The sequence below is a fragment of the Lepidochelys kempii genome, chromosome 10, assembly GCF_965140265.1.
Source record: "Lepidochelys kempii isolate rLepKem1 chromosome 10, rLepKem1.hap2, whole genome shotgun sequence".
Classification (NCBI taxonomy): domain Eukaryota; kingdom Metazoa; phylum Chordata; order Testudines; family Cheloniidae; genus Lepidochelys; species Lepidochelys kempii.
The window spans coordinates 54,655,505-54,678,424 of record NC_133265.1 but is presented as its reverse complement, the minus strand read 5'-3'; the positions used below and the strand labels follow the sequence as shown (position 1 = coordinate 54,678,424).

Sequence of the window (22,920 nt, the reverse complement as noted above, 5' to 3'; positions counted from 1 at the left end):
ATTCTGTTCCTTGTGTCTGCAAAATCAGCCAAAAGGCTCTCACTGGACTGGCTTTCATGAGATCCAATGGTATATAGAAATGCTAACTGGTACTACTGAAACTGACCTAACAAAATGCTCTATTCCAACAACGCTAGGAGAAATTAACCCATGTATGACATTAGGAGGGCCATATTTAGAAAACTTTTCAGGTAAAGTTAGGCACAAAATTTGGGACAGAGGGTTAGAGTTTAACTTGTTCTGTAATGGTTCTGCTCATCTCCACTTCACCACCAGTCATAGTACAAAGATTCCCTAGTTAATTCTTTGTTACTTTACAGATGGCCTTAGGGTCATGAACTCTCAGTTGAGAGAGGGAACTTTAATTTGGACTACTACCATGCTGATGTTGACCAAGTGTCGCTCTGTAAACTCATCATAGGCATAGTTTTACTTCTATTTGAATTTGAGGGGGCAGGGGCTGGCAGGGCTTGAGCCAGCTCTGCACAGTGGGGTCCAGAAAGGGAGCACCACCTCCACACCGACTCGCTCAGAAGGCCACCCAGCCTGCCTGGGCTGTGGGAGGACGCAACCAAAAAATATAACTCAGAGAATGGACTCAGTTCAAAGAGTTTGATGCAGCCCCCATGCGACAGAGCGAAGTCTGCCTTGAGCCACATGCCGAGCACCAGGCATCACAAGCCACAGCAGCAGCACAGAAAGGTGGCAATACACCATATACCAGGCCACCCTTACTTCTGCACTGCTGCTGGTGGCGGCGTTGCCTTCAGAGCGGGGCGCCTGGCCAGCATCCGCCAGTATCAGGCCACCCTGCCAGTGCTGAGGGCTGAGCTCTCGCTTCTGGCACCTCTTTCAATACAAATTAAACACTGGGGGAGGCAGCGGGGCCCAAAGGTGATGGGGTGGGAGGGAGTGGGAGAAGCCCAGGGAGCCTGTGGGGCCAGGAGTGATGTGGGGGGGCACCAAAATACAAGTTCACCCAGGGTGCCATTTTCCCTAAGGCCAGCCCTTCTCAGGGTGCAGGAAGAAGGTAGCTAGTAGCTGTGTGTGGGCAACGGGGTAACTCAGAGTGCAGGTAGGGGGTAGCTAGGGCTGTAGATGGGTGTGTAGGGGGGGCTCCCAGCTTCAGCGAAGGGTCATGCTGAGGCTCCCAGCTTCAGCCCCCCGCTGCTCCTGGTTTGGGGGGTGAGGGAGGTCTTCAGCCCCACATTGCTCCTGGCTTCAGGGTGGGAGGCCCACCGGCTTCTGCCCTGCGGCGCTCCCCGCTAGAGTGGGGGGTACTGGCTTCCACTGACCTGTGCCACTCCTGGCTTCAGTGCTGGGGACTGGATTTCAGCCACAGGGCTCCATGGCTCCCCTGAAAGGCTCGTGGATCCCCAGGGGGCTGCTGACCCCTGGTTGAGAACTGCTGGTTTATAGCATAAGAATACAAGAGTATGAGCTCAGGTAAGAGAAATTTGTACAGTGCTTTTAAACAGCCCCTAAACTGCATTAAGTAAAATAATCTCTTCTTATCCATTAGGATAGAGTAAATATTTCTGTTCTATCATACATGTTCCAAATAGCATTCTGTTGTGTAAGAGCTAATGATAAAGTGACATTGACCATCTCCCTTCTTAATCAATTGATTCCTAATGGTCAGCTCAGCCAACATATCATTGGTATAATCGTATAACTAAAGACCTGCCCAGTCCAAATAGTCTTGTTTCTTTTTGTGCTGCATGACAGGATCAACATTCATGGTATTGGGGTGCACTTGAAATAAAGCGCTTCCGACGTTTTATGCCTTGGTTTTGGTTTGGCAATTAAACACCTACAAAAGTTATAGTGTTTCATTTATTCTTCTGCCATGAACTGTATCCCCGAAATATGTCAGTCTGCCTATATATTAGAAGCAAGCAGTATTTGCCCCAGATTTTAAAGGTTTGTTGTTTAAAAAAAGATTTTGAGTCCTATGTAAATTCAATGACTCGGATTTTTAAAAAACCTGTAGACAAATTAAGCTGTCTCCATACATAGTCACATGATGGGCCCCCATCCCTGGCTGTTTGAAGAATTACTATGGCTACTCAGACAAGGGGGTGAACAGGGTACAATGGCACCCAGCACAATGGGGCCCTGCCCTTGGATGGGGCTGCTACTGTAATTAAAATACATTTTTTAAGATGACTTAAGGCACCTTCGTCCTCTACTCCTCACCCCAGGCTACCTGTCCACCAGACCGGTCCCCTGGCATAAATTACATCAGCTTTCATGCTGGCCCCAAGGAGCTGAACCCACAGCGGGGAATCACTAGGGCACAGGGAAGCCCCAGCCATTCAAGCAATAGGGGTAGGTGTGGTAAGTTGATGGGTGACACAGAACCAACGTAAGATCTCTCTCTGACCGGCAGCACCTTCGATAGGTCTGCATTGCAAAAGCAGCACTGTCTAAGCAACTGCAGTGATGGAGAGAATCAGTTTTAATAGCAAGAAGGAAGAGAGGGCCTGATCCAAAGCCGATTCCAGTCAATGGAAACTTTCCCAGGGACACCAGTGACCTTTGGATCCAGTCCACAGAGAGCAAAGCGCTGCGTGATTACAGAACAGTACACCTGGTGTGACATGGTTTGAGGCATCTGTTTGTATGCAACATTGGAATTTTCATTGATTTTATGAACTCCATATATAACAGTAACCTTCAGTGTGTATTAAATCAATCATTGGCTGACAGGGACCATGTCACATACCACACCCCCTGTTTGGGGGTAGCTACCGGACAATCAACTAAGTCATTAATATGGAATGACTTTGCAGGGTGCTCTCATAAAAGAGCTTTTCTTAAAACATGCCCACTTTCTGGCCAGCACGAATCACTTTTAAGGCTTGTGTGTCTTTTCAGGACCTCCTTCTGTAAAAGAAATTTCAGATGTTTCTGTGTCACCACAACCTGTTCCCCTGAAACACTTTTGATCACTAGGGCCCTGTACTACTGTTTATGGCAACATGTGCTTTAGAAATACTTGAAGTATAAATATATAATAATTCAGAAAGGAGTCTGGCTCATGGGACGTGTCCTTCACCAATCAGGGTTTCAGGGTTCTCCAGTGATTTCAACATTAAGAAAAAATAAATAAATCAAAGTCTTCCTACCATTCCAATGTTAAAAAAATAAAATTTCACCTTGATAATATGATTTAATACTTAAGAGCTGTGTTTATCTTCTATTTGTCCATTAATCCAGTCAAATGTCCATAATAGTTTCATTGGTGAGGTTTATATTGTTAACATTTGAAAATAATAAAACAGAGCAGGTCCACTGCACTCCTTTGCTGAAGAAAATATATTTTAATCCAATTAACTACATAAAGGTTAGTTTAACATCAAGTTATTCCCCTCCCAGCTCTGAAGAAAGCCAAGAGGGCCAAAATGTAGGCAAGAAATAACTTGATATTTAATAACCTACTACATATACTTGAATGGGTTGAAGGTACTTTCTCAAGAAGTAGCCAAGCAACTGAGTATTTCTCTAATAAAGAATTATTTGTAAATCACGATTTTCAATACCACAAGCTTGATAATGACATTAATAAAGAGCTAAGCAGGCAGATTCCATTAATTTTTAAGAAGTTACATCAAAACAATAATATGCACTTTTCATTTTGAGCTGATCACCAGAGGGGGAACAAGCATCTACCAACTTTCTTCCTGATATTTTTTTAAAAGCCATTTTAGAATTAACAGCATCATCTTTGAAGAAGTGCTCATGAAAAACTTCCTAACTGTAAAGGTGGTTAAGCCCTGTTACAAATTACCTAGGAAAATTGTGGATTCTGAGTCACTGGAGGTTTTTAAAGAACAGGTTAGACAAACACCTGTTAGGGACAGTCTAATAAATACTTAGTCCTGCCTTAGTGCAGGAAACTGGACTAGATGACCTATTGAGGTCCCTTCCAGTCCTACGTTTCTAGGATTCTGTAACAGAAGTCTTGCTTCAGACCACAGAGCTAGAATAAGCGCATGGGTAAGATTGTGGCTTTAAGCCTAGCCTACTTTCTGCACTGAGGAGTATGAGGAGGAGCTGCTTACTGGCAGGATACGTTGCGCCCAGGGCACAGAAATATGGCACAGTTACTGTGGGTGCAAACTTGCACTTGCAAAAATGAAGACTTACTTTAACACCTGTCTTAAAGTCTGTCTGCAAATTATATATCATTAAGGAAAGATAAGCTATCTCCATTCCCTCCCATTGTTGCTGAAGGTTAGAACTGGTTGGGAAATGTCCGAAGTGTTTACAATATTTTGACCAGGAAAAAAAGTTGTTTTTGTTTTGTTTTTGCTATTTCTTTCCCCCCTTCCCGTTTTGTGACAGTCGCATGCTCTTTTTGATGTCACATGAGCTGGCTTCCATGTGCTGAGTCCTTGCTTTTATTCATCTTATCTTGGTTCATTAGCATAAACTATTTCCTAGGGCTGTCGATTAATCGCAGTTAACTCATGCGATTGACTCAAAAAAATGGCAATTTAAAAAATTAATCATGATTAATCGCAGTTTTAATCTCACTGTTAAACAATAGAATGCCAATTGAAATTTATTAAATATTTTTGGATGGTGTTCTACATTTTCAAATATATTGATTTCAATTACAAAACAGAATACAAAGTGTACAGTGCTCTCATTATATTATTGTATTACAAATATTTGCACTGTAAAAATGATAAACAAAAGAAATAATATTTTTCAACTCATCTCATACAAGTATAATGCAATCTCTTTATCGTGAAAGTGCAACTTACAAATGTAGATTTTTTTGTTACATAACTGCACTCAAAAACAAAACAACATAAAACTTTACAGCCTACAAGTCCACTCATTCCTACTTCTTATTCAGCCAATCACTAAGAAAAACAAGTTTGTTTATATTTACGGGAGATAATGCTGTCCACTTCTTATTTAAAACGTCACCTAAAAGTGAGAACAGGCATTCACATGGCACTTTTGTAGCTGGCATTGCAAGGTATTTACATGCCAGATATGCTAAACATTCTTTTGCCCCTTCATGCTTCTGTCACTATTCCAGCAGATATGCTTCCATGCTGATGATGCTTGTTAAAACAATAATGTGTTAATTAAATTTGTTACTGAACTCCTTGGGGGAGAATTGTATGTCTCCTGCTCTGTTTTACCTGCATTCTGCCATATATTTCATGTTATAGCAGTCTTGGATGGTGACCCAGCATGTTGTTCCTTTCAAAGAATACTTTCACTGCAGATTTGACAAAATGCAAAGAAGGTACCAATATGAGATTTCTAAAGATAGCTACAGCACACAACCCAAGGTTTAAGAATCTGAAGTGACTTCCAAAATCTGAGAGGGATGAGGTGTGGAGTATGCTTTTAGAAGTCTTACAAGTCTCAGATGATGAAAATGAACATGCATCGGTCTGCTCTGCTTTGGATCGTCACCAAGCAGAACCTGTCATCAGCATGGACATATGTCCTCTGGAATAGTGGCCTCAGCATGAAGGGACATTTTAATCTTTAGAGCACCTGGCACATAAATATCTTGCGAAGCCAGCTACAGCGGTGCCATTCGAACTGGGTCTGTTCTCACTTTCAGGTGACATTGTAAACAAGAAGTGGGCAGCATTATCTCCTGCAAATGTAAAGGAATTTGTTTGTCTGAGTGACTGGCTAAACAAGAAATAGGACTGAATGGACTTGTAGGCTCTAATGTACAAAAAATAACTGCATTCAAAAATAAAAGAGGGTAAAACTTTAGAGCCTACAAGTCCATTCCACCTTATCTTTTGTTTGTTAAAATGTGTGACATAAGTTGCGTTTTGCTTACACACCTGATTAATATTTATTGTAAATAATGTTATACTGGCAAATTTATTGTTACTCAAACACTGAATCACTGCTAACTGGTAACTTTTCTTGGAAAATAATAAAAATCTATATCTTGTATCTCTACTTACTGTAAGTAAAACAGTAAAATATTATCTCTCTCAAACACACACACGCACTCGCTCTTGTGCTCCTTCTGGAAGGCTAATTAGCAAAAATCTATGCCTTTAATTAGTAGTCAAATAGACCATCATAAGTCTTCACAACTATTCAATGAGGCTCTATAAACTGACTTTGAGACCAGCTGGTCATCAGAGATGTCAGGGTCATTTACGTTATTTCTCTCTTTTGCTTACTATGCTTCCTTCCTGAATTGCTGTAGATTTCAAAGCATACTTATTCAATTGCAGCTTTCAGCAGGTTAGGCAATTTTCTCCTTATGCTTTACAGTGATTCCTAGGGGCTCCGTTTGCTCCCTTTACTGCTCTGAAAGCAATATGGACTCTTCAATGTTCCCCCTTATTATAGGCAGGGGCTGGTTCTTCAGCTGCTTCTCATATCTTAGGTTGCAAGGGACAGTGTTTGGTTGGCCTTCTTCTCCCTCCAGTTCCAATCCTGATAGAATACATAAATGTGTTGTGGAATCTATAAATTAAAATACAAGACTGCAGATACTGGATTCAAATCCCTATTCTATAGTATGAGATTTTGAGACAATCTTTCCTTTATAACTAACTAAACTCTCCTGATTTCTATATCTTGTAGATTTAGGACTATTGTCAGACCATTATTTATCTGAATATTAAAGTTTACAGAACTCTGAAATACCATATAGATTATATTTGGCCAGTTACAAAACTAATTAGCTAGTCTCATGCATTGAAGCATTTTAGAAAGGGCCTAATAATCGTAGATAAAGGTGACAAATTTCACAGAAATTGTTAACAGTAAAAACATCAATTTGCATAGTTTGTCACAGATTAAAAGAAAGTTATTACAACTGCAGAAATGTATAGAATTTCCAATGACATTATATACTACCTGCTCTTGTTTATACGAAATTCAAAATAAACCTGGCCAGTTTATGAAACCTGTGCTGCTGTGAGTGTACTCAAAACATTTACTATGTGATTACACAGTGGTAGAGATCAAGCCCAAAATTCAACTGATGATGCAGAAAGGTCTGGATTTTTCTTATAACAAACTAGTAATGCCATAGCAGAATGAAAGAAGGACAGATCTATTTCAGAGTTTAACACAACAGGGCTATGAGCAATGTCAAAATGCATCTTGTTTAGACCTCTCAAAAGCTGGGAATTTCAGCTCCCCTCATTTTCGGTCCTCCTGGGTTTACCTTTTTAAAAGAGCCTTCCTCTACATAGACTCCTGGTAGAGGGCCCTTTAAATCTGGAAGAGACAACCAGCTGCAGCTTTCAATTGACCTTTTAACATGATACTGCTGCAGGCTGAAACTCCATTCCAGCTAGTAAGCATGTTAGTTGCTTTTATATTGTTTTCTCCTACTTCTCCTTCCTCTGATTCCGTAAGAGATGGCATGTCCTCACCTTTCCTTAACCAAGGACACAGTAAAGGGCTCTGTTGGAGCTCATTTTTTTCCTGTTACTTTGCATTTTGGTTCCAATGTGACATCCTCATCCAATTTATAACAAAAATGACATTAAGGCAATTGGTTGATGTAAACAAGACAGTTGCCCTTTTCTACTAAACCTTCTTTGTTGCTCTGGTGTGGACCTTTGTCTTCATGGTAATGCCTCTCTATCACTGTGAACAATATTAGGGAAATCTGTGCTTGGAATTAAAGAAACATTAGTCTCTCTCAAGAAGCTTGTTTCATCAACAAAATTGTGTCATCAGGATATCTGTAAGCACACAATTTCCATTTCTATAACAAAACATTGCTAAAATTTATTGTAGGTAAAACAAAACAAACACTGTTAAAGGCACTTTTCATGAAAACATTGCAGAGCGCTTTATGAAAAATATTATAAAAATTTCTAAACAAATAGTTTACAGCCTCTATAGCCACAAATCTATGTAGAAAGACTTTTTTTTATTAATCAAAATATTGGGAAGGCTTATCAGTTTTGGCAGACACTGGATGACACTAAATTCTGTAGCTTATCTGTCCATGGTGTGCACATTCTTACATATAGTCTGTCAGTGCAAGTTACACACACACAAAACTACATTAATAGAATGTTAAATAAAGTCAACTACTCAAAAATTAGAAAACATCTGAATTAAGGTTGCTTGTGCAACCTGAATTCAGCCCCTTTGTGCATGTGCATTATGATACAGTCTTTAATTACATGATCAAACATTTTTTCTATAGGATCCCAGCCTCATTCACTGCACAGAATGAACATCTATGCAATATTTTCTTTTTTCCGCATTGTTCAGCGAGTGTCCCCATGCCTTATTTACTTCATACTATTCAAATCCTGCTCTGAAGTCAGGATTATTATTTTCCTCCTGGGCTTTCCCCTGGTGCTCATCACTATAGTAGCTGAGTGCCTCACAAATATTAATTAACTGATCTTCACAGTACCCATGAGATCAGGGTATAGCATTATCCCCATTTTACAGATTTGAGGCAGAGAGAGAGCAAGGACAAAAGTGTCCGCTAGTTTTGGGTGCCCAACTTGAAACACCTATGATACAATTTTTCAGAGTACTTAGCATTCTATAACATTTCGTCTGTTCAAAGCAGGGCTCACATTGACATCAGTTGCAGCTGTGAGTGCTCAGCACATCTGCAAATCAGACCCCAGGATCTCGAGTCAGGCCCCAGAAAATGACGAACATACAGTCAGTGTCACCGGTGAAAACTTTAGATTAAGTGACTTGTCTAGCATCATAAAGGGCCTATGTGGCAGAGGCAGGGATAGAATCCAATTCTCTGGGGCAACATTTAACTGCCTGACCCTTGAGGCCATCCTTTCTCTTCCTGCCTCAATTGCCTGCCTCATTCACTACACACTTTCCAGCTTCTGCAACAAATAAGGCAAGGGTCCCACAGACAACAACTTCCTTCATTATACAACCCTGATTCATCCCCAGAGAAGGCCCCTTGAAGTCAATGGGCCAACAATACTATACATGAGATGAGAATTAGCACTATTCTTGTATGATTTGGTTTGGTGTTCTTACCAGGCCAGTTGCTATGAGTTTCTCCATTATGATCTCTTGCCCCTTGTTGGGTCAGCCCATTTGTTAACGTGCAGTAAGATTGCCACGGCTTATGTAACAGAAAAAACTGAACCCAAAACAGAGCAGCACCAGTGACAGCTCAACTGCTGTGGCAGTTTAACACTCCAGGGGTCTGGGTGGCTTTACTAACTTATTTAGCAAACAGAATGTAGGAAGCCCAAATAAAGATTCATTTGATGAATATCACTATTTCACCCATTAGCTTTCTGTTGCCATCGGCAGTAGGCATGCTGTTAGCTTGTTAATAATTTTAGTCCGTTTCTTTGGTTCGCTACACTTAATTGTTGTCAACTAGAAAGCAAAATTAAATTCTTATTTTCTTTGTGAGGACCTTGTGCTCAGCATTTCAAAGCTACTCAAATGACAGATGCTAATTTCTGGTTTTTTGTTTACAGTTACCCCTCGAGAATGAGGCAGGAAACGCCCACATTTTTTTCTAATATTTTTACCTCTCTGTCTAGACTCTTTATAAGGGCAAGATGCTCAGATCCAGAATTGATTTAGCTTCTGGTTTTGAATCTCAAGCATATTGAATGCCTGGGATGATGGATTGATGACCAGTGCACTGATCTGAAAACGTTTAACTGTCACCAAATGTAGCACTGTGGATACAAGCTCAAACCCTTAGCTCATTTGTCCTTGTCGATCCATCTGCCGCACTGCTCTGCGAGAAGAAGGCTATAGTTCTGACTGGTACTGAAGTTGTTTTAAAATTATCTCACTGTGCCATTCTTGAGGTCACAGCTCTTCTTCATTTGGGAACATCAGCAAATAGCTTATCAAATACAAGTCAGTCAGAGCCCAGTTCAGTTTAGATTAAAAAAAAACACTTATTGGCAATTACAAGAAAAGAAAGGAAACAGGAAGAAAAAAAAAGTTAATGCTTGGACCCCTTAACCTAGATACTACTTAAGGACCCTAAAATATAACATGATAAATCCAAGTTATAGGTTGTAAGATGACTTGTTATACATACCACTGCGGAGATTTGTATGGCATGTGACAGCTGGTCAGAGACGCAGCCCCTTTCGTAATCTCTTCAGAGAAAGTAGGGCCATGAGCCTAAAACTCCAATTCAGACATAGGCTGGTTTTCCTTAGGTTTGAAGGTGATACAAATGTCAGTACATGCCAGAGCTGGATTGCACATTCCATGTCAATGGTGAAGCTGAGCCCATCTTCCTAATTGAATAATCTATCCACTAAATTTAGCCCCTTTCTGCCCATGGCACATCCACCAGCAGATCGTGACTTTCTTACATTTGTTATTCAATGGATTTGGTGACATTTTTGCACTTAAAAAAAGAAGTTATGGATTTTTTTAACTTTATGGACAATCAGTTCTCTGCCAGTATTCAATATTCAAGCTATGTTAGATAGCCATGACCAATCAAATAAGTAACATGGCATTGTTTCTGCTCCTAGAACACAAACCACAGTCAACAAGATGTAAGACTTGAATTTCAGTGCAGAGGTCAAAGAAGTGTCATGGTTTTGTCTGTTCGTGAGGTGCAGCAAATTAAAGGGAATTGCACTTGCCAATTCCAGGGGTGAATTGGATCTTAATTCAAAATTCAATCTTATCCTAAATTAGTATTAGCTGGTGGCTAAAAGGAAAAAACACGGATATAAAAAGGCCTAAGATAGCTAGTTGTGAACTGAAATTATGTCTTAGACTGATCTGTAAAAAAACCAATACAAACATTATCTTACTGCCAAGATAAACAAACGAGACTGCTTTCAAACTGAAACAACAAATCACAACTAGCCTACTTGTGGAAGGAACAAATCAAACATCTCCAATGAGTCTCCATAAAGCAGGTTTATGCTTTCAACATTAGATTGGTGGCATTTTTATAGCACAGATAAAATAGGAAAAATCTCTGTTTAAAAATTCATTAAATTTTCAGAGTGGTGATGGCTAGAAATGATCACATAGTGGTATTCCGATGGTATGTTCTGATATCATACTATGATATCACTGCTTAAACCCAAATTTATAGTTATACCCTTGAAAGTAAAGTTGTATTCATATAAAAAATGATACATCTTCTGGAAATTCAGACAATGCAATTTTACCTATTTCTCTGTATTTAATATCCAGTACATTGAAGGCATAGACTTAATTCATATTAAACATTTTTAACTTTAAATACACAAAATCAAGATAGCTGCAAATGATTTTATTCAGATTGACTCTGTGACATAAGGTAATAACTAAAAGTGGCTCAAAATGCAGTGTGCCCAAGCTCTTGGGGCAAGCACTGGGGTTTCTTTATGCAATAGCCTGCATCAGGCTGCACGTCTTGGCTAGGCTACTCACTAACGCAATCTTGTTAGCCCTTGGATAGTTAGGCCTGCTCTGTGCTTCAATACTGCAAGGGGCCAGGTCAGTGACAGCTTGGGAAGGTTGTTGCATACTCCCTTTCACTACAGTCCGTTTGTGTCATCTGTGACAAAGTTCCTCCTCTGCCTTGGTGGGTCCTGTGCTTATTGGCGGATTTTCTCGCCTCAGAGGTTCACGGCAGCCCTCAGTTTGGCCACTTTCATGGCTCAAATCTGCCATTCACCCAGTTAGCCTCATCGCTGGCCAGCATGGGGAAAGGAAGAAGAACAATCCCTTCAGTTTCTGCTGATCCACCTAGTGGATCGGGGAACAGGCCAGAGACCTTCCCCTCTGGTGGAACCCACAGTCCAGTTCAACTCCTCCGGTATCAAGTAGGGAGTTGGAGAGATGGCGGGATAGGGGGAACCCTCTACTCCGGGTTCCAATCCAGGGCCCTGTGCATTGCAGCTGTCTACAGTGCGTGACAGCTACAACTCCCTGGGCGACTTCCCCATGGCCTCCTCCCAACACCTTCTTTATTCTCACCACAGAACCTCCCTCCTGATGTCTGATAACGCTTGTACTTCTCAGTCTTCCAGTAATACGCCTTCTCACTCTCAGCTTCTTGCGCCTCTTGCTCCCAGCTCCTTGCACGCATGCCACAAACTGAAGTGAGCTCCTTTTTAAACCCAGGTTCCCTGATTCACCTGCCTTAATTGATTCTAGCAGCTTCTTGATTGGCTGCAGGTGTTCTAATCAGCCTGTCTGCCTTAATTGTTTCCAGAAAGTTCCTGATTGTTCTGGAATCTTCCCTGTTACCTTACCCAGGGAAAAGGGACCTACTTAACCTGGGGCTAATATATCTGCCTTCTATCACTCTCCTGTAGCCATCTGGCCTGACCCTGTCACACACCCTTTAGGTGGGACCTTGTTTTGTTGTCTGAAGTTATAATAAAGCTGCAGCCACTTGGCTAAATCTGTTGCTTCCATCCATTACCACTGCCATTTGCCATTTATTTACAGTGATGTCAAACACAGTAAAAGGTTGTCATGAGGAAGCATAAAGAATTTGAGTGACTGAGCAAAATGCAAAGCACCCCTTAACACAATGGAAAGCTGTTTTTGTAATCCAAAACTCATTACAACAACACACACCTCTGTATCACCTAAGGCTGGGTAACCTTTCCAGACTCCTGATATAAAGCTATGTTGGTGTGAGGCTAAATTTCCAAGCTGATTGGTTAAACCCTATTTAAACTCAACTCTTTTTTGTAAAGCTGTAAATGAAATAGCTAAAGTTAAGGCAAGGACATCAGTGTGCATTGCCTGAATTGAACAAACTGCTATCCTTGATCTGTACATCACTGTCTATGATTAATTTGATCGATGCAGGGAAGGGAAGAGAGAAAGAGAAGGTGCGCATATATTACAACTGGGGGCTGTTTGAATGTAGTGCATGTATGATGCATAGAGAAACATATTCCTAGTACAAGAGTCCTAGGTTCTGGTAGGAAAGAGGCGAAGAGTCAGCACAAGAAGAAAGGAAGTTAAGTGAGACTAAGAATAAAGACCCCCCCAACCTATTTATTTAGATTTATAATTATATGTTCCCATGCACAGACTAAGTCGGAGGTTCTCAAACTGGGGGGACAGGCCCTCTGGGGAGGGCATGGAATGTACGGGGGGGAGTCGTGACATTTTGTCCACAGCAATGAATAACTAACAAAGATGAGGAGTAATTGTGACACCTTAAAGAATAACAAATTTGAGCATAAGCTTTTGTGGGCTACAGCCCACTTCATCGGATGCATGCAGTGGAAAACATAGTAGGAAGATTTTGTATACGCAGAGAACATGAAACATTGGGTGTTACCATACACACTACAACGAGAGGGATCAGATAAGGTGAGCTTTTACCAGCAGGAGAGAAAAAAGCCTTTTTTAGTGATAATCAAGATGGGCCATTTACAGCAGTTGACAAGAACATGTGAGGAACAGTAGGGGGGAAGAAATAAACATGGGGAAATAGTTTTACTTTGTGTAATGACACATCCACTCCCAGTCTTTATTCAAGCCTAATTTAATGGTGTCCAGTTTGCAAATTAATTCCAATTCAGCAGTCTCTCGTTGGAGTCTGTTTTTGAAGATTTTTGTTGAAGAATTGCAATTTTTATGTCTGTAATTGAGTGACCAGAGAGACTGAAGTGTTCTCCGCCTGGTTTTTGAATGTTATAATAATTCTTGACATCTGATTTGTGTCCATTTATTCTTTTATGTAGAGACTGTCCGGTTTGGCCAATGTACATGCCAGAGGGGCATTGCTGCACATGACGGCATATATCACATTGGTAGATGTGCAGGTGAACGAGCCTCTGATAGCGTGGCTGATGTGATTAGGCCCTATGATGGTGTCCCCTGAATAGATATGTTGACAGAGTTGGCAACGGGCTTTGTTGCAAGGACAGGTTCCTGCATCAGTGTTTTTGTTGTGTGGTTGCTGGTGAGTATTTGCTTCAGGTGGAGGGGCTGTCTGTAAACAAGGACTGGCCTGTCTCCCAAGATCTGTGAGAGTGATGGGTCGTCCTTCAGGATAGGTTGTAGATCCTTGATGATGCACTGGAGAGGTTTTAGTTGGGGGCTGAAGGTGACGGCTAGTGGCATTCTGTTACTTTCTTTGTTGGGCCTGTCCTGTAGTAGGTTACTTCTGGGTACTCTTCTGGCTCTGTCAATCTGTTTCTTCACTTCAGCAGGTGGGTACTGTAGTTGTAAGAACGCTTGATAGAGATCTTGTAGGTGTTTGTCTCTGTCCTCAGATGGTGCTGTGCCTTTGACCCTAGATGGCACTGTGCATTTTGACAGATTTCTGTTAAGTTTGCATAGCATTATACAAAGTCATTGCTATCCGTATGTCAATCCATTTGCCTCAACGTAGTGTGCACATTTATCTGTGAGCATCGATCATCTTCTCAGTTTTGCTTTTACTCTTATTTCAATGGACCATTGGCTCTATTCAAATAGACGGCTTACTGTTTTTAATATTTAGTGAGAGTTTGTCATAAATATAAAGGGAAGGGTAAACACCTTTAAATCCCTCCTGGCCAGAGGAAAAACGCTTTCACCTGTAAAGTGTTAAGAAGCTAAGAAGCTAGAACCTTGCTGGCACCTGACCAAAATGACCAATGAGGAGACAAGATACTTTCAAAGCTGGAGCGGGGGAGAAACAAAGGTTCTCTCTGTCTGTGATGATGCTTTTGCCAGGAACAGAAAAGGAATGGAGTCTTAGAACTTAGTAAGTAATCTAGCTAGATATGCATTACATTCTGTTTTGTTTAAATGGCTGATAAAATAAGCTGTGCTGAATGGAATGTATATTCTTGTTTTTGTGTCTTTTTGTAACTTAAGGTTTTGCCTAGAGAGATTCTCTATGCTTTGAATCTGATTACCCTGTAAGGTATTTACCATCCTGATTTTACAGAGGTGATTCTTTTACTTTTTTCTTCAATTAAAATTCTTCTTTTAAGAACCTGATTGCTTTTTCATTGTTCTTAAGATCCAAGGTTTTGGGTCTGTGTTCACCTATGCAAATTGGTGAAGATTTTTATCAAGCCTTCCCCAGGAAAGGGGGTGTAGGGTTTGGGGAGGATTTGGGGGGGAAAGACGTTTCCAAGCGGGTTCTTTCCCTGTTATATATTTGTTAGACGCTTGGTGCTGGCAGCAATAAAGTCCAAGGGCAAAAGGTGAAATAGTTTGTACCTTGGGGAAGTTTTAACCTAAGCTGGTAAAAATAAGCTTAGGGGGTTTTCATGCAGGTCGCCACATCTGTACCCTAGAGCTCAGAGTAGGGAAGGAACCTTGACAGAGTTGCATGTTGATTTTTGTTTTAATCGATATATGTACTTGTGTGTGGGGAGGGGCATAAACCACAACAGACACAAAGAAGAGATGGGCGCGATCAAATAAGTTTGAGAACCATTACTCTAAGTACGCTGTCAATTATTTAAAATTACAAAATCAAACTGCATCATCATCAGCTCACCCCTTCTGCCCAGCTGCGGAACATACTAAAACACCAGCACTCCCAGACATTGGCCTACACCTTCATCTTACTTCAAAGGCCAATTGAAATAATTTGGCTTTACAGATTGCCCTGAAATTTGGCAAACGCAAGCTAGTTCGGACTGGAGTTGGAGGCCAATCCACAGCTCTGGGACCCTTATGGAGACTGCCCTGCCAGGCAGTACATGCTGTATTCTAGTTCACATTTCACTGCTGTTTTAGCTTTGTAAAAAAGAGTATCATATAAAGCACTTTCCATAAGTGAGTTCACTAGATAGGTCTCGGTACTTTGCACATATATGGGAGCAATCTCACTTCCATCTCCATATACACAAAGATCCTCAGACACAGCACAACTGGTACAGTTTTTCACTGCACAGGGGCACTAGGCAAATAGAGGAGGGGGAGGCAGGTTTAGTGAAGATTGCATAAAGGTCTGCCTATGGGCTCCCTGCACTTCACAGAGTGGGGCTTGGGGAGGCAGGAGCAAGATGGAGGAGGGGGTGGAACAAACATGCAGCCAGTGAATCGCTAATGAGAGCAGAGTTCAGGAGCAACTGTGGCATAAGGGTTGCTGTGGTGCCCATGGAGTGACTCCACTGCCACTCTGGGGCTTGGGGAAGGAATCCTTCTCTCCAGTAGCACCCCCTTCCACTATACCTGCTGACTCAGGGTTGGCATGGGGAGAATATTTGTCCTATATTACCTTTCACCAGAGGCCTGCAAACTCTTTACAGTTAATTGACCCCCCTGCCCAATAGGTGTTAAGTCCATTTTCAATATAGGTAAATTGAGTCACAGAACTTAAATGGACTTGTCTGAAGTAATACAGCAACCCAGTAGCAGAGTTAAGCACAGAACCCAAGTCCCCTGCAGCTTCTTCAGAGTCACTGAAAAACCTTTCCTGTCTTGAACTCTAAAATATACAAGTGGAAAAGTCTCTTCAGACCCACCCCCAACACTCACTCACCATATTCATTAATGCATTCCAGAAACAGAGTACGGGATAGGGGAAAGAGTAGCCCCAAATACTCACTTTTCCGGTTGTTTCCAACAGCAATACTGTTTTCAGATTTATGTTGTCACATTGCTTAGCAGCAGGCTCCCAGAAGCTGCAGAAATAGTTCCAGTCCTGTCGACCCTGTAAACTAGATAACAACAAGAAAGCATTGGAACGGTTGCCTTTCCTTCAATCAATTAAAGGGCACATATAAGGGAAGAGAGACATTGTTATAAAATTATCTGCAACTTCACTACTAACCAGGCTACTGTAGCTCTGCTGTGCTGTATTGGTAGAAACAGCTTCCAGTTAGAAATATTTGCAAATGCACAAACAAAATCAAGTCAAATAACTTCCGTTTTTATCTATTTTTGAGGATTTTTTTTTAAACACAAATTAGTAAAAAATACAAGGCTCTTGATTTTCTTGGCACTGAGAGATCCAAATTTACATTGTGTGCATGGTTTTTTACAAGGTGGAAAAGGCAGAGATCTGAATCAATCCCCAAAAATAGACCTTGGGCTACATGAAAAATCTATACACCTGTGTTGAATCATCATAGAAACCGGGCTTATATTGCAGGGAAATGTCTTGGGAGAAAGCCTTAAATTGTATTTTCACAGAGATAAGAACCTAGTATAACTAATCACACTTCTGTTTAACTTTAGAGAGAATATTTTCACGACCTCCCATTTATTGAAAAGAAAATGGGATTTTATTCGTTTTTTGACTGAGCTGTCTAACTTTGACTATTAGCTCATTAAAAGCTCATTTTATAGCACTAACTTTCATTAAACGAATAAATTCCAGGCAAAAAAAATGATGTAGAATTTTCATACGAGAAGAATCAAGACATGTAATTCTCTTTTCTTCTGTAAAGTTAATTACAAGATGTCCCTACACAACTTTTTTTAAAAAAATCTCCTGTTACAATTGGAAAATAGAGACTAAAACATCCTAACATCAATTAAGCATTATCTGTAAACTCAGGTATCAACCTTTTAATTGATATTTTGAAAACAACTAACGTGTACCTGAACATTGGAATACTGCTTTTGCTAGTGACACAATTAACTCCTCATCAAGTATCAAAAATGTGTTATACTATAAGGCTGAAGGGAAAACATTTCATTCTGAGTGCGGCTTTTTATATTCTCTTCTCTCAAGTCATCGCCATTACAGGTAAATTATATTAAAATACAATTTTTGTAGACAATGGAGAATCAAAAGATGAATCAATGAATGTGTCAAAATAATTTTGACTTAGTAGTTGATATGAGAGAAGGTCACTTTTCAAAACCTCAAGTCCTTATTCATATAGGGCCTGATCCTACAAAGAATTAAGCATATATGAGTAGCCTCACTGACTTCATTGGGACTGTTCACATGAGTAAAAGTTACCCATTATGCTTAAGTCTTTATGGGATCAGGCTCTTAGAATATATAAGCTGAAATCCTAACCCTGTTGAAAACAAATTAGAGTTTTTTCATTGACTTCAATGGGGCCAGGATTTCACCCATGTAATCCTTTCAATCCTTCAATTTCTGATAGTAAATAAGTAAAAAGAAAACTTCAGGAAAGACCAACCCACAGTAGTTTGAGCTACTGCTGCTGCTAAGCAGGCTAAAATCATCAGTTTTATTCATTCCACTTTTTTCCCCCCCCAAAAGAGGATACTATTTACTTTTCAGGTGTTCTAAAAGATAACCTCAATTTTATGTTAAAAATGTTCTGATAAACCAGGTTTACTCTAGCAAGTGTACAATACAATTAATATATCTTGCATATGATTCAAAATACAAGTCTCTGATTTTTCCTCTTCTGACATTTCCACAGTATTTCCATATCAGACCGATTTGAATCTTCAGCTACTTTGATTAATCAGTTTCTCAAGCTTAACTGTCTAAGATAGTACATCCTCTGGACCAGGACCAGCTGTAGGCACCAGCAAACCAAACCCATGCTTGGGGCTCACAATTCCAGGGCTGGCATTCCGGGTTGGGTTTTTTTGAGCTCTTGGAGGTTGGGTTTTTTTTTCCCGCTTGGGGCGGCAAAAAGCCTAGAGCCAGCCCTGCTCTGGACATATTGTCTTATACAAATATCAGCTCATCAACAGGCTTTTAGCTTTATCTGGCAGAGGAAAAATTAATTTTTTTTGCAATAGCAACAACCAAACTATTGCATGTTCATGCAACTCCAGACACTTTACTTTTTCATATCGAATAGATCTGCAGTGTTTTATTCATTGTTTTTTAACAACCCGTGTTTTGAATGTTTATACAATTTTAAAAACTTATGATATTGACAAAAAAAACTGCAACATGAAGAGACACATTCCCTGGAGGCCTTTAGGATATCAGGACAACACAGGGTGTGGACAGCACAGGCGCACACACACTGTAAGGAAGAAGGACTTAAGCAATATTTTTTGATACAGAACTGCACACATTAGCAGAGGAAAGAAAATTAATGTATTGATGCTGTCTGAACTCAGGTGATACTGTTTTAAAAGAATATAAAACAATGGAAATTATCCTTTGACCTTGCTCTGGACTTTGAAGACTATAGTTTGACTTGATTTGACAGCAAAAGTCTAGCTACAGTTTCATTGCCAGGCTTCATTCCAATACTTGATCAACTTCCCACATACAGTTCCATCTTCAAAAATAATGAAATATCAGTTTAAGACAAACAGTCACACTGCATGAAGCTAAAATACCCTAAATACAAAAACCCCAACCAAATCAGCACACACCGATTAACATACCAGTCGACAAAGCTCTTCATCATGAGCATGATGGGATCTTTCAGGGTTAGCATAGGATGTGGAGATGGAACAACATCGTGGAGCCATCTCTGAAAATTCACAGCATAAATCCCGGTCTCTTATTGATTTTAGATTTTCCCCCAGAGACGCAATTGCTTTGAAATCTCACTTTGCTAAATGAAGCACGTTGCCACTCTCCTGATCATGTAACAAAATCCATTTGGCGGTACGTGAGATTTCTCTGTGAACACTGGGAACCTTCTGTTGTTTTAAATGATCACAGAACCTTTGTTCCCACTTGACCAACTCCTTATAAGTGAGTATTTCAGACACAAAAAAGGAGGTTTACAAGCTGCCTCCTCAGCATTCTATAATTGAGCCATGTACTGTAACTTCAAGTGACTGCACTGCATTTAACCAATCCATCTGTGTGTCTTACAGGTAGCTTCTCGGGGGTGGCAGGGTGAGTGGGAAAAGGGATGGATAGACTCAAACAGAGATTCTGAAACATGCTGAAGCCTGCACTTAGCTGGCTGATCAGCTGTGCATCGTGAAATGCCAGCAGAGCAATCTGACCTCTGTAGAAGAGAGGACATTAAGGAAAGGAAACATGACCAGGGGAAATTTTCTGTATGACTTAGTAGCTGGGGAAAAAATAATATTTTGCAACATACAGCTCAATACTTTCAAAATAACCTTTCTATGAAACAGAAAAGTATATAATCTAAGGGGTTTTTCTTTAAAAAATAATTACTCAATCTGCTAGTTATCTGCAGACAAAAAAAAATTAAACTGTCTTTCCTGTTTTTCTGAGATGCTTTAAGTGGAAAATATGATGATTATACGATGAGTTGTCACTCAGCTACAACCCACTCACTCCTATTACTCAGTACAGCTGCTTTAATATTCAGTCAGCTCAGCTGCCTTTTATATTCATTACATTCAGGCATTCTCAAATGTCCCTTATCAAATAGGACAGGTTCTGCCCTCACTGGCCTACAAGGATTTGTCCCCTTATTGTTTTGTTGTGAACTAGGATTGAATATGGAAGAGAATAGGAAACCTATTTCGTTGTTATTTGGATTTCTGCATTATGTATATTTTTGTTGTGGCCTTCCTTTAGATCTGCAGAACACTAAGGGTGTGTGGTATAGTGCTGCATGTCACATATTGAAAGTGACTGTACTCTGTGCAAAATAGGAAAAAACAACAACTTTTCCCTATCTGCTTTCAGCATGTAAAGAGATTTAAGATATAAAAGGTATTTCCTCCACCTGTCCCTGTGGTTCCAACCCTGGATATAACTTGGTTGATCAACATCTTTACAGCTAAATATCTTCTTAATACCTTGAGAAAACTTCCTGGTCCCACTGTTATCTGATACCTGTTTGCCAAAGGCAGGCTTCATTGTCCCCCTAGCCACCTGAGCAGCTATGGGTTAGATCTTCCTAATTCAGACGGAAGAATTAAAAGAAAGTTGATGTGGATCCAAGGACAAGTTCTCAAGTTGTTTGTGGATGCTCCAACTTTATTTGAACTTAAACCATCAGCTGATCTGGGTAAACCACACAGCACAGCTTCTGGCAGTGCCATTCCACTGTCGATATTCAGCTGGCCACAATGGCCTCAGATACAATTTTGTTTATTTATTTTTAAAGTGGAATGCAATTTAAACTACTCTCCACCACACGCAACCTACTGAGAGACAGGGCCTGGATGCCAGACTTCTACATGGAGTTGGGGAGACGAGAAGAACTGAGATGAGGACAGCCTCAAGCTGCTCCAAATATTGAAGTTCGCCCTTCACCAGGCTGTGCCAATGCACAGGACCAATGCCTAAGCAGCCCTCCAACTCTCTCAGCTCAACCTTTGCTACCCTGCAGTCCACACAGATAAATCTTCACAAGTTTCAGCAACTTTGCTCTGTGAACCCAGGAACTAGACTTCCTGGTTGCCAAGAAGCAAGCAAAAAGACCCACATATCTGTTTGCCAATTCTGCCTACCCAGAAAAAAATCCCTTCCATGTCCCAACATGGTGACGGGCCACGAAGTTAATGCACTGGGCAATCCAGCATACCCAATTTAAGGGTGAGGCTGAGTAAGTGTACCAAATACTGGCTTTCTATACCAGGAAGCCTCTCCCCACATCTTGCCCACTGAGATCCCAAAAGACAGACTAATGTCACGTAACCCACAGCAACGTGGGTAGGGAGCGGGGAGAGGGATTCAACCCTGCCTCCCCATGCACAACACACACAATCCCTTACCTGTGTCCCCTTCCCCAGAGCAGGCACCAGGATAGCCCAATCCCCTGGATAGGTGCGAAGGCGGGAAATGGTACAGTGAGCCACTCAGAGGAACTCCAGCTGCTTCCAAGAATGCCTCCCTAGCAGGGGTGGGTGAGGTCTCTGTTTCCTTCAACCCAGCCAAAACCCCGCATCCTGGTGAGCAGGGTGAGCATTTTATCATCACAGAACACTGGCCAATTTGTGCACTATTGATTTCATAAGCAAGATATACATGACCAGAGTAAACGACAATGGTGGTTAGATTTTAAAATAGGTGGTAAAAATTCTCATACTCAGTAGAACCACATTGCTGTGTAAAGATATTCTAATTAGATTATATATTTACTTGAATTGCATGGGCAGTCAAGCTAGTTTGTCATCAGTGAATAATACATTATTGAGTCTTCTACCGTCACTCTTAAGTTCTTTTGTGGACCCAAAATATATCCATGCATGTCTGTAGCCAGAGCCAAAGTATCCAAATAATTTGCATTGGACCAGAAACAAGATCTAAGATTTAAATCAGTCAGCCTGAGCAAATCATCCTTAACTTCTTCCATTTATTTCATTTAATACCCAATGGATCACCAATAATGTTCAAAAGCATACAGTAAAAAGGCTACGATATAACAAAATGGCAATTTAGCATTAGGAGAGGTTTTTTTTAAGGGTATGTTGTCAGTAGCATCTGGGTGTCTTACTAGTTGCTTTTCGGGGGTGACAGGTTTGCTATCTACTATCAGCCAGTGGGGTTTATTCTTCCACTTCTGTGCAGTTAATTAGAAGTGTATCTCCCATTAGTGTTAATGGGAATTTTCTGCCTAAATTCCCTGCCCGTTAAGGGGAAAACAGTTACCTCTTTTAATGGCCACTGGAGCAGACAGTACTGTTTCTCCAGAAAGTTACTAACTATTTGAGTTTTTGGACAAATTAGACTTCATTCAAGGTGGAAAGTGATCTATTCTTATGGTTTCTGGAACCCTTCAAAGTTTGGGTCAAATAAAGATTCAAGAGAGCATACAGCCCTTGAAGTTCAAAAAGGTTCTGGTTTTGAACAATCTGATTTGACCCTGTGATCAAATCAAACTGAGAACCCATAGGAAGATTCACCCCTGTTTGTTGGAAACTACGAGGGGACTGGTGGCCATATTTGAGAACACAGTGTGACCTGCTCCCTGGAACCTGGCCCAACTAACCCCAGACAGCATAGATTCATCTTTATTTTACTAGACACCACTAACTACAGTGCTGCATATACCCAGGATTTGCTGGAACCACATGCCAAACCCAGACTTTCCTCTGAGCTACAGCAGAGGTGTATGCAGGTTAGAGTTAATGTGCAAGACTACAGCAGAGGTGTATGCAGGTTAGAGTTAATGTGCAAGACATGAAGGTTACCATAAATTCCACTGAATAGAATGG

The 22,920-nt window shown here is 40.7% G+C and overlaps 1 protein-coding gene across 3 annotated transcripts in view; it reads right to left on the bottom strand.

Annotated features, from left to right (window-relative positions):
• The window catches only part of OTUD7A (OTU deubiquitinase 7A), a 273,562-nt gene that overhangs the window by 168,084 nt on the left and 82,558 nt on the right, over positions 1-22,920 (bottom strand). For all 3 annotated transcript variants that reach the window (XM_073303652.1, XM_073303653.1, XM_073303654.1), the window contains one exon: positions 16,478-16,589. The gene's annotated coding sequence lies outside the window, so the exon portion shown is untranslated. The remainder of the gene's footprint in view (positions 1-16,477; positions 16,590-22,920) is intronic.